Below are 13,219 nucleotides of genomic sequence, written 5' to 3' on the forward strand. Positions count from 1 at the left end.
AGGGAAAGAAATAGCGAACAGACACTCACAAAAGATATGTGGGGAGAAAAAGACAGAAAAAGAAAAGGATCTAGGCTGTGAATTCCTGCCATGCTCATGAATGAATACGCATTCCAAGTGAATGAACTGTGGAGAATTTTAATCAGTCATAATTATTTGGAATATAACATCTGAGATGTAAAACAAAATAAGGACTTTTTAATTTCTTCTTCTAAATTATAAACTCTATCAGGATAAAAACGATGTCTTATGTATTTACACATTTACAACATCTAACAGAGTGCCTTGAATATAGAGGAATTTTTCTAGTTTTTTCTGTAAATAGTTGAATTCATGAATAAAACCACTTTCTCAAACTGACCAAAATGTAAAAAGACACCAACTGTTTAGAAATAAACAAAGACAAAGAAGTCTTTAAGTGCTAAGAAGTAATTTCTCTTGCTTCTGAATAAAACCAAACAAAATATTTGGAAATGATCACAGATGATAAATTATAAATACCATAACTGAGCAGTCTTCATTTATTTTAAAAGTGATTTAGGTATTGTATTCTAAGCCTGAGACCCTAGAATTTTAATATCTTTGAGTTGAAATAATCATTTAGCTTGATCTCTCACCCACGGACAAAAAGACTTATACAGCTCTTGCTTAAACACTTAAAGTGACAGGGAGTTTATCAGCTCAATGTGCAGCTCATACATTGGGACGTATCAATTCTTAAAACACCTTCTTTAGGACCCTCCCTCATGGCAATATAGGGACAAAATATTCTGAAGGGCCTTCCCATTACAACACAACTATATCCATGATAAAGCATACTTCTTGAAGCATTACTGGGCTCACAGAAAGAAACAGAAGTCTCTAGGGATGAAAAAACAACAAACTAAATACGGTAAGCTAACAATGGAGTGGGAGGTGGTAACCAGTATTCACTAGGAAAACCCAAGGTCAGAGGTGGCCCAGTAAAAATACCAACACTGGGTCCCAGAGACTAAGTCTTGGGCTTTCTTCAAAGTGGGCAACCTGGGAGTAGGACTATTGGATGAAGCCAGGATTCCAGAAAAGAAAAAATACAAATCATCTCTTCAGGAAGCAACCATGATTTATACCCTGAGGATTTCACGATTAAGATTAGCCAAATATTAGTCACACAAGCAAAGACTGGAAAATATTCATGTAAATAAACCATCATGAATGAGACACAGAAGAAACAACACACAGTAGATTTAGATACAAATGGTCTTCATATATTAGAATTATCAGATTTAGAATACAAAACTATGCATTAAATGTCTGAGAAATAAAAGATGGAATTTAAACATGAATAAGCAACAAAAAACTTATCAAATATGATGAGACAGATATGGACACAAACCAACAGAACTCTCAGGGGAAAAATGTAATTATCAAACTGTAAAACTCAATAGATGAGTTACAGCAGAATAGATGTAGTTAAAGAGGGTATTAATGTCCTGGAAAAAATACCCAGAATGCAGCACAGAGACAAGGAGGTGGAAATTATGCAATACAGATAAAGAGACAATGAGCATAGAATGAGAAGATCTAATATAAGTCTAAACAGAGAGAATAGAGAACAGACGTTCATCAAAGACATCATCACTGATACTTCTCCAAAACTTATGAAGGACATTAATTTATACATAGGATTGTGGTACAGATACAGGTGCAAGAAATAAAAAAAGAAATCCAGAGGAACCAAATACACTCTCCTTCCTAAAATAACAATGAAAACAACAAAAAAAGACACAGTATGTGAAACAATTTTTGAGACACTGGGTATCAAGCAATGAAAGAAAGTGATTCCTGAGACACCAGAAATAAATAAGGTAAGCACTATGATTGCTCCAACTTGCTGGCCTGAGAGAGTTTTCAGGCCATGCAATAAGGAGATGGAAGCCATGAGGACCCCACTGGACTCCCTAATTTAAGGAGACAGAGCTTAGAGTCTAGAGAGATGAAAGTGGCTAGAGTTCAGAGGACAAGCTACCAGGGAGAAAAGAGCTGCACAGAGAGACCTCTGGAGGTCTACAGAGGGTCCCCCTCAAGTATTCAGCTAAGTAATGATCAGGGCATAAATGTGCAGAAACTATCTGAGACCAGGGAAAGAATCATCTGAAAGGATCAAAGGTAAGAGTGCCTGGCACTCACACATGGCTCAAAATCATGCCTGTTCCACCTAGCCAAACTGGAAAAATTCATGATTCATGGGGCAGTGGATAGAATACAAAGAAAAGTCTAGTCTCAGTATTCAGGAATAATTAGCCCTAAATTGAGCACTGTTCTGGTCCTGCCTAAAGGTCCCAAAAGGTCAAACTGTTTTCAAGTAACAGTGTGTCCCAGAATAAAGCTCAAGAATATTTTTAAGAGTACAAAAATACATAGCATCCAATAAGGTAAAATTCACAATGTCTGCCGTTCAATCAAAATTACCAAGCATGCAAAGAAGTAGGAAAACACAACCATGAGGTGAAAAATCAATCAATCAAAACTGACCCAGATGGGCTTCCCTGGTGGCACAGTGGTTGAGAGTCTGCCTGCCGATGCAGGGAACATGGGTTCGTGCCCCAGTCTGGGAAGATCCCACATGCCGCGGAGCGGCTAGGCCCGTGAGCCATGGCCGCTGAGCCTGCACGTCTGGAGCCTGTGTCCCGTAATGGGAGAGGCCACAACAGTGAGAAGGCCTGCATACCGAAAAAAAAAAAAAACTGACCCAGAAATGGCATAAGTGTTAGAATTAACAGATAAGAACATTAAAAGTTATCATAACTATATTCCATATGTTCAAAAAGTTAAGGAGTATAACTAATTCACTTTGTTATAAAGCAGAAACTAACACACCATTGTAAAGTAATTATACTCTAATAAAGATGTAAAAAAAAAAAAAAAGTTAAGGAGACATGGATGGTATTTTTAAAGACCCTAACTGAGCTTCTTGAAATGAAAACTACAGTGTCTCAGATGAAGATATCACTGGGTGGGATTAAAAGCAGATTAGATACTGCAGAAGAAAAGATTAGTGAATTTGAAGATACAACAATAGAAGCTATCCAAAATGAACAGTAAAAGAGAAAAAAATAATTTAAAGATTTCAAAACACCAGTGAGCTGTGGGATAATTTCATTATTAGTGGCCTAATATATGTGTAAATAGACTCCCCTGAAGAAGGGGAGGACAGAAAAAATACTTGAAGAAAAATGAGCCAAAAAATTTCCATATTTGATGAAAAATATAAATTCACAGATCCAAAAAGCTCAATGAATACTAAGCATAAGAAACATGAAGAAAACTACACCAAAACACATCATAGTCAAATTGTTCCAAAGCAATGATATGGTGCCAAGAATTTAATGAATTCCACAAAATAATGGTCAGGAAATTACTCATCAGATTAAAATTCAAGTGAGAGTAAAGAAACCAGTCTGGAAAGACCACATAACATATTACCTCAACTGTATGATGTTCTAGAAAAGAGAAAAAGGATAGAGACAGTAAAAAGATCAGTGGTTACTGAGGGTTCAGGGTGAGGGGGGATGGGAAGGGAGGAGGGATAAATAGGTGATGCACAAGGGTTTTTAGGACCATGAAACTATTCTGTATGATAATGTTGTGATACCAACTGATACCATATTTTGAAATCAACATGGACAAATTAGTGTGCTTTCCATGTGTAGTATATTTCACTAAGAAAACTTGAAAGAACTGGGGATGTCTAGCCTAAGTAACAGAATGCATAAGAGGAAAGACAAAATGGCTGTTTTCAAATATTTAAAGAGCTATAAGATGAAAGAAAGAATGGACTTCTTTTGAGGATTTTCAGAGTACAAAATTAGGATTAGCAGGTAGAAGTTATAGGAAGGTAGATTACACTTTTATAAAGGAGGTGTTTAAATTTTTTCTTATGTGAAATTTGATACACAAAGTAATGTGGGCAATGTAAATGAGGAATCACAATGATGAGATGACTACTGAGGAACACTTCGTAATTTTTAATGAGATATAATTTACATGCCATAAAATTCACCCTTTAAAAGTGTATGATAATGTGTTTAGTATATTCACAAAGTCGTGAAACCCTCAACCTATCTAATTCTGAAGTATTTTCATCATCCTCAAACACCTCTTAACGGTACCCGTTAGCAGTCACTCTCCATTCTTCTTTCTCTCATTTCCTGGCAACTACTAATCTTTCTGTCTAGATTTGCCTCTTCTAGACATTTCATATAAATTGAATCATATAATATGTGATCTTTTGTGACTAGCTTCTTTCACTTAGCATAATGTTTTCAAGGTTCATCCATGGTAAATCATGTATCAGTACTTCATTCCTTTCTATGGTTGAAAAATATGCATTTGTCAAAACCCAAAGAACTGTATAACAAAAGAATAAACCTTAATGTAAACTATGAACTTTAGTCAATAATATTGATATATTGGTTCATTACTTATAACAAATACACTACATTAACACGAGATGTTAATAATGAGAGAAACTGTATACAGAGGATGGAGGGGTATATGGACACTCTCTGTATTATCTGTTCAATTCTTCTGTAGATCTAAAACTATGTTTCTTATAAATTTATTTATTTTTGGCTGCGTTGGGTCTTCGTTGCTGCACGCGGGCTTTCTCTAGTTGCGGCGAGTGGGGGCTACTCTTGGTTGCGGTGCACGGGCTCCTCATTATGGTGGCGTCTCTTGTTGAGGAGCATGGGCTCTAGGTGTGCAGGCTTCAGTAGTTGTGGCGCATGAGCTTAGCTGCTCCACGGCATGTGGGATCTTCCCGGACCAGGGCTCAAACCCATGTCCCCTGCATTGGCAGGTGGATTCTTAACCACTGCACCACCAGAGAAGTCCTAAAACTATTATTTTTTTAAACTTTTTATTTTTTAAAAGAAAGTAAGGTGAGCACATTTTTAAAAAAATGAATAGGTAGGGCCTTCCCTGGTGGCGCAGTGGTTGAGAGTCCGCCTGCCGATGCAGGGGATGCGGGTTCGTGCCCCGGTCCGGGAGGATCCCACATGCCGCGGAGCGGCTGGGCCTGTGGGCCATGGCCGCTGGGCCTGTGCGTCCGGAGCCTGTGCTCCGCAACGGGAGAGGCCCGCATACCGCAAAAAAAAAAAAAAAAAAATGAATAGGTAAGTAACAAGCTGGGAGAAAATATTAAGTATAGTCAATCCTTGAACACTGCAGGGGGTGGGGTGCCCATTCCACTGCAGTTGAAAATCTGTGGACAGTCATCCCTTGGTATCTGTGGGGGATTGGTTCCAGGACCCACCGTGGACACCAAAATCCAACGATGCTCAAGTCCCACAGTCAGCCCTCTGTATCTAAGGTTTCAAATCCACAGATTTAACCAACTATGGATCATGTAGTACTGTATTTATTAGGAAAAAAAAAATCCATGCTTAAGTAGGCCCATGCAGTTTAAACTCACGTTGTTCAAGGGTCAACTGTATGTATGTTTTAAAATACACTAAAATATATGTAAATATAAAATAAAATTATATATATAACAAAAGGCTAGTTTCTGAGATGTATAAAGAACTCCTAAAGCTCAATAATAAAAAGACAAAACAACCTGATTTAAAACTAGGCAAAAGATTTGAACAGACATTTCACAAAAAGAATATATGGTCAAGAAGCTCATGAAAAAGTGTGCAACATCAAGAGTTGGCAGGGAGGGACTTCCCTGATAGCCCAGTGGTAAAGAATCCGCGTTGAAATGCAGGGGGCGTGGGTTCGAGCCCTGGTCAGGGAACTAAGATGCCATATGCCACGGGGCAACTAAGCCTGTGTGCCACAACTACTGAGCTTGCGTGCCTCAACTAGAGAGCCGGCATACCACAAATTACAGAGCCCATGCATTCTGGAACCCGCACCACAACTACAGAGCCCACCCGCCCTGGAGCCTGCACACCACAACTAAAGAAGAGAAAAAAAAAAACCCACATGTCACAACTAGAGAGAAGCCCACGCATCACAACAAAGAGCCCACGTGCCACAACAAAAGATCCACATGCCTCAACAAACAGATCCCACGTGCTGCAACTAAGACCTGACACAGCCAAAAATAAATAAATCTTAAAAGAAAAGAAAAAGAGTTGGCAGGGAAATGTAGGTTAAAAGCATAATAACATACTATTATACATCCACCATAATGTCCAAAATTAAAAAGAACTACATAACTAAATGTTGGCAAAAATCTGTAGCAACCAGAACTCTCACACACTACTAGCAGGAGTATATAATGGTACAAACACTTTAGGGAAAAGTAAGATTATTCCTCCTTTTCTTTTCATATATATATATATTTCTAATAGATCTTTATTGAAGTATAATTGCTTCACAATACTGTGTTAGTTTCTGCTGCACAACAAAGTGAATCAGCCATATGCATACACATGTCCCCAGATCCCCTCCCTCTTGAGCCTCCCTCCCATCCTCCCTATCCCACCCCTCTAGGTCTTCATGAAGCACCGAGCCGATCTCCCTGTGCTGTGCTGCTGCTTCCCACCAGTCAACCATTTTACATTTGGTAGTGTATATATATCAATGCTACTCTCACTTCGTCCCAGCTTCACCCTCCCACCCCATGTCCTCAGGTCCATTCTCTATGTCTACCTCTTTATTCCTGTCCTGCAACTAGGTTCATCAGTACTTTTTCTTTTTTTTTAGATTCCATATATATGCGTTAGTGTACAGTATTTGTTTTTCACTTTCTGACTTTCTTCACTCTGTGCAAGAGACTCTAGGTCCATCCACCTGACTACAAATAACTCAATTTCATTTCTTTTTATGGCTGAGTAATATTCCATTGTATATATGTGCCACTTCTTTATCCATTCATCTGTCAATAGACATTTCAGTTGGTTCCATGTCCTGGCTATTGTAAACAGTGATGCAATGAACATTGTGGTGCATGTCTCTTTTTGAATTATGGTTTTCTCGGGGTATATGCCCACTAGTGGGATTGCTAGGTCATATGGTAGTTCTATTTTTAGTTTTTTAAGGAAGCTCCATACTGTTTTCCATAGTGGTTGTATCAATTCACATTCCCACCAACAGCACAGGAGGGTTCCCTTTTCACCACACCCTTTCCAGCATTTATTGTTTCTAGATTTTCTGATAATGGTCATTCTGACTGGCGCAAGGTGATACCTCATTGTAGTTTTGATTTGCATTTCTCTATTAGTGATGCTGAGCATCTTTTCATGTGCCTCTTGGCCATCTGTATGTCTTCCTTGGTGAAATTTCTATTTAGATCTTCCGCCCATTTTTTAACTGAATTGTTTTTTTGATACTGAGCTCCATGAGCTGTTTGTATATTTTGGAGATTAATCTTTTGTCTGTTGTTTGATTTGCAAATATTTTCTCCCATTCTGAGGGTCATAGTTTTGTCTTATGGTTTCCTTTGCTGTGCAAAAGCTTTTAAGTTTAATTAAGTGCCATTTGTTTATTTTTGTTTTTATTTCCATTACTCTAGGAGGTGGGTCAAAAAAGATCTTGCTGTGGTTTATGTCAAAGAGTGTTTTTCCTATGTTTTCCTCTAAGAGTTTTACACTGTCTGGTCTTACATTTAAGTCTTTAATCCATTTGGAGTTTATTTTTGTGTATGGTGTTAGGTAGTGTTCTAATTTCATTCTTTTACATGTAGCTGTCCAGTTTTCCCAGCACCACTTATTGAAGAGGTTGTCTTTTCTCCATTGTAAGTTCTTGCCTCCTTTGTCGTAAACTAGGTGCCCACATATGTGTGGGTTTATCTCTGGGCACTCTATCCTGTACCATTGATCTATATTTCTGTTTTTGCACCCGTACCACATTGTCTTGATTACTGTAGCTTTGTGGTATAGTTTGAAATCAGGGAGCTTGATTCCTCCAACTCTGTTTTTCTTTCCCAAGATTGCCTTGGCTATTCGGGGTCTTTTGTGTTTCTATACAAATTGTAAGATATTTTTGTTCTAATTCTGCGAAGAATGCCATTGGTAGTTTGATGGGGACTGCACTGAATCTGTAGATTGCTTTGGGCAGTATAGTCATTTTCACAATATTGATTCTTCCAATCCAAGAACATGGTATATTTTTCCATCTGTTTATGTCATCTTTGATTTCTTTCATTGGAGTCTTATAGTTTTCTGAGTACAAGTGTTTCTCCACCTTAGGCAGGTTTATTCCTTAGGTACTTTATTCTTTTCGTTGCAGTGGTAAATGGGAGTGTTTCCTTAAGTTCTCTTTCTGATTTTTTGTTGTTGGTGTATAGGAAAGCCAGAGATTTCTGTGCATTAATTTTGTATCCTGCAACTTTACCAAATTCATTGATTAGTTCTAGTCGTTTTCTGGTGGCATCTTTAGGATATTCTATGTATAGTATCATGTCATTGGCAAAGAGTGACAGTTTTACTTCTTCTTTTCCCATTTGTATTCCTTTTACTTCTTTTTCTTCTCTGATTGCTGTGGCTAGGACTTCCAAAACTATGCTGAATAAGAGTGGTGAGAGTGGTCATCTTTGTCTTGTTCCTGATCTTAGTGGAGATGCTTTCAGTTTTTCACCATTGCGTATGATGCTTGCTGTGGGTTTCTCATACATGGCCTGTATTATGTTGAGGTAGGTTCCCTCTCTGCCCATTTTCTGAGGATTTTTATCATAAATGGGTGTTGAATTTTGTCAGAAGCTTTTTCTGCATCTAGTGAGAGGATCATATGGTTTATATTCCTTAATTTGTTAATGTGGTGTATCACATTGATTGATTTGCGTATATTGAAGAATCCTTGCATCCCTGGGATAGTCGTACTTGATCATGGTATATGATCCTTTTACTATGCTGTTGGATTCTGTTTGCTAGTATTTTGTTCAGGATTTTTGCATCTATATTCATCAGTAATACTGGTCTATAATTTTCTTTTTTTGTCGTATCTTTGCCTGGTTTTGGTATCAGGGTGATGGTGGCTTCGTAGAATGAATTTGGGAGTGCTTCTCCTTCTGCAATTTTTTGGAAGAGTTTGAGAAGGATCAGTGTTAGCTTTTCTCTAAATGTTTGACAGAATTCACCTGTGAAGCCAACTGGTCCTGGACTTTGGTTTGTTGGAAGATTTTAAATTACGGTTTCAATTTCATTACTTGTCATAGGTCTGTTTATATTTTCTAACTCTTCCTGGTTCAGTCTTGGAAAATTGTACCTTTCCAAGACTTTGTCCATTTCTCCACGGCCGTCTAGTTTATTGGCATATAGTTGTTTGTAGTAGTCTCTTATAATTCTTTATTTCTGCAGTGTCAGTTGTGATTTCTCCTTTTTCGTTTCTAATATTGATTTGTGTCCTCTCCTTTTTTTTCTTGATGAGACTGGCTAAGGGTTTATCAATTTTGTTTATCTTCTCAAAGAACCAGCTTTTAGTTTTATTGCTCTTTGATATTGTTTTTTCATTTCTATTTCATCTCTGATCTTTATGATTCCTTTCCTTCTACTGACTTTGGGTTTTCTTTGTTCTTCTTTCTCTACTTGTTTTAAGGGTAGGGTTAGATTGCTTACTTGAGATTTTTCTTGTTTCTTGAGGTGAGATTGATTCTTCCCTCTTAGAACTGCTTCTGCTGCAACCCATAGGTTTTGGGTTGTTGTGTTTTCATTGTCATTTGTTTCTAGGTATTTTTTAATTTCTTCTTTGATTTCTTCAGTGATCTCTTGGTTATTTAGTAGCGCACTGTTTAGCCTCCATGTATTTGTGGTTTTTACAGTTTCTTTCCTGTAATTGATTTCCAATCTCATAGTGTTGTGGTCAGAAAAGATGCTTGATATGATTTCAATTTTCTTAAATTTTCCAAGGCGTGATTTGTGTCCCAAGATGTGATCTATCCTGGAGAATGTTCCATGTGCACTTGAGAAGAAAGTGTATTCTGCCACTTTAGGGTGGAATGTTCTATAACTATCAATTAAATCTATCTGGTCTATTGTGTCATTTAATTAAGCTTGTGTATCCTTATTTATTTTCTGCTTGGATGATCTGTCCATTGGTGTAAGTTGGGTGTTAAAGTCCTCTACTATTATTGTGTTACTGTCAATTTCTCCTTTCACGGTTGTTAGCATTTGCCTTAGGTATTGAGGTGCTCCTATGCTGGGTGCATAAACATTGATAATTGTTATATCTTCTTCTTGGATTTATCCTTTGATCATTATGTAGTGTCCCTCCTTGTCTCTTGTAACAGTCTTTATTTTAAAGTCTACTTTACCTGATATGAGTATTGCTTTCTTTTGATTTCTGTTTGCATGGAATATTTTTTTCCATCCCTTCACTTTCAGTCTGTATGTGTCCCTACGTCTGAAGTGGGTCTCTTGTAGACAGCATATATATGGCTCTTGTTTTTGTATCTATTCAGCCAGTCTGTGTCTTTTCGTTGGGGCATTTAATCCATTTACATTCAAGGTTATTATTGATATGTATGTTCCCATTACCATTTTCTTAATTGTTTGGGGTTTTTTTGGTGGGTCTTTTTCTTCTCTTGTGTTTCCTGCCTAGAGAAGTTTCTTTAGCATTTGTTTTAAAGCTGGTTTGGTGGTACTGAATTCTCTTAGCTTTTGCTTGTCTGAAAAGCTTTTGACTTCTCCATCAAATTTGAATAAGATCCTTGCTGGGTAGAGTAATCTTGGTTGTAGGTTTTTCTCTTTCATCACTTTAAGTATATCCTGCCACTCCCTTCTGGCCTGCAGAGTTCCCGTTGAAAAATCAGCTGATAACCTTATGGGGATTCCTTTGTATGTTATTTTTTGTTTTTTCCTTGCTGCTTTTAATATTTTTTCTTTGAATTTAATTTTTGTTAGTTTGATTAATATGTGTCTTGGTGTTTTTCCTAGGGTTTATCCTGTATGGGACTCTCTGTGCTTCCTGGACCTGGGTGACTATTTCCTTTCCCATGTTAGGGAAGTTTTCGGCTATAATTTCTTCAAGTATTTTCTCAGATACTTTCTTTTTCTCTTCTTCTGGGACCCCTGTAATTTGAATGTTGGTGCGTTTAGTGTTGTCCCAGAGGTCTCTCAGATTGTCTTCAATTCTTTTCATTCTTTTTTCTTTATTCTGCTCCTCGGTAGTTATTTCCACCATTTTGCCTTCCAGCTCACTTATTCGTTCTCCTGCCTCAGTTATTCTTATTGATTCCTTCTAGCATATTTTTCATTCCAGTTATTGTGTTGTTCATCTTTCTTTGTTTGTTCTTTAGTTCTGCTAGTTCTTTGTTAAACATCTCTTGTATTTTCTCAGTCCATGCCTCCATTCTATTTCCGAGATTCTGGATCATCTTTACTATCATTACTCTGAATTTTTTTTCAGGTAGATTGTCTATTTCCTCTTCATTTATTTGATCTTGTAGGTTTTTACCTTGCTCCTTCATCTGTGACATTTTTGCCATCTCATTTTTTCTTTTTTTCTTTTTTTTGAGGAGGATTGTGTTCCTGTCTTACTGGTTCTTTGGCCCGAGGCTTCCAACACTGGAGTTTGTACGCTATTGGGTAGAGCTGCGTCTTGGTGCTGAGATGAGGAACTCCATGAGACCTCACTCCGATGGATATTCCCTGGGGTCTCAGGTTCTCTGTTAGTCCAGTGGTTTGGACTTGGAGCTCCCACCGCAGGAGCTTCAGCCCAACTTCTGGCTCATGAACCAAGATCCTGCAAGCCTCATGGGGCAGCAAAAATAAACAAACAATAACAAAGTAAAACTAACAAAGTAGACTAGGAAACTAATAGATATGTTAGAAAGAATATAACAATTAAAATATAGGTGAATCAACAACCAGAAGGTACATCAGTACCACAATAGTAAAAATGGGGAGGAGGGAAAAGGAAAAAAAAAAAAAAGAGTGGGGAAGGCCTTGGCTGTGGAGGGTGGGGCCTAAGCAAGGGTGAGGTTTGGGTGATGGGCGGGGCCAATGCTCAGGACCCACAGGGCTGTAAAAGGCCCTGGGGGCTGTGGGGGTTGGGGCTTAGGCTCAAGAAACAGAAGGGGCCCAGGCGTGCCCCTCACCCCTGGTCTCAGAGGGCAGGGGACCTCACCTGGGAGCCCAGCAGGCTTCCTGGGCTCGAGTGGGCGGGGCAGATGCCCTCCTCTCCTCTCCTGCTCCTCCAGTCTGGGAGGGCCCCTCCTGCCTGCCTCTCCTGATCTCCCTGGGCTCCTTCCTATACCTCCAGGACCAATGCGGCTGGTGGGGGCGGAGTGGGGAGGCTTGGAGGGCAGGGGACCCGCCTGGGAGCTCAGCAGGCTCCCCAGGCCTGAGTGGGCAGGGTAAATGCCCTCCACTCCTCTCTCGCTCCTCCTGGAGGGCCCTTCCCGCCTGCCTCTCCTGATCTCCCCTGCCTCAGGGTCACCAATCCTTTCTGGCTTCCACTTCTCCTCCCCCCTCAGTCCCCCTATGTCTTATCGGTTCACTTTGGGGTTCTTCCCATCTCCTTGGGCATCAGAGTCCCCCCACCAGCGGCTGGCACCCTAGTTGTGGGGAGATGCTAACTCCACATCTTCCCACGCCGCCATCTTGACTCCACCCCTTGATAATTTCTTATAAGCATAAACTTAAACCAGGACTTCCCTGGCAGTACAGTGGTAAAGACTCTGTGCTTCCAATGCAGGGGCCACAGGTCCGATCCCTGGATGGGGAATTAAGATCCCGCATGCCGTGAGGCATGGCCAATAAATGAATAAGTAGATAAACTTACTTTATGATGTTTTGTACAACATGGGGAATATAGCCAATATTTTTTAATAAGTGTAAATGGAAAGTAATCTTTAAAATTTGTGTAAAAATAAACAATTTTTGAAAAAAATTAAAAAAAACAAACTTAAGAACTAGCAATCCCATTCCTACATATTTACCCAAGAAATGAAAGCACATGTTCACAGCAAGATTCTTACAAGAATGTTCACAGTAGCTTTATTCATAATAGCCCCAAACTGGAATCAGTGCCCATCAATAGGAAAACAGAAAAACTGCTCTTTGTTCCATTCATACAATGGAATACCACTCAGCAATAAAAAAGAACAAACTGCCCATATATGCACAATGTGGATGAATTTCAAAAACATGCTATGTGAAAGAAGCCTTACATAAAAGAGTATATACGGTATGATCCCATTTGTATGAAGTTCCTAAATAGGCAAAACTAATCTAAGATTCAAAGAAGTCAGAACTTCTGGAGAAGGAGGGGTGGGCATTTCCAGGGAAAG

The 13,219-nt window shown here is 38.9% G+C and overlaps 1 protein-coding gene across 1 annotated transcript in view; it reads right to left on the minus strand.

Moving 5' to 3' along the window:
- AXDND1 (axonemal dynein light chain domain containing 1) overlaps positions 1 to 13,219 on the minus strand; it is a 71,621-nt gene that overhangs the window by 44,019 nt on the left and 14,383 nt on the right.

This window comes from Lipotes vexillifer, unplaced genomic scaffold, assembly GCF_000442215.2.
Source record: "Lipotes vexillifer unplaced genomic scaffold, Lipotes_vexillifer_v1.1 scaffold76, whole genome shotgun sequence".
Classification (NCBI taxonomy): Eukaryota; Metazoa; Chordata; class Mammalia; order Artiodactyla; family Lipotidae; genus Lipotes; species Lipotes vexillifer.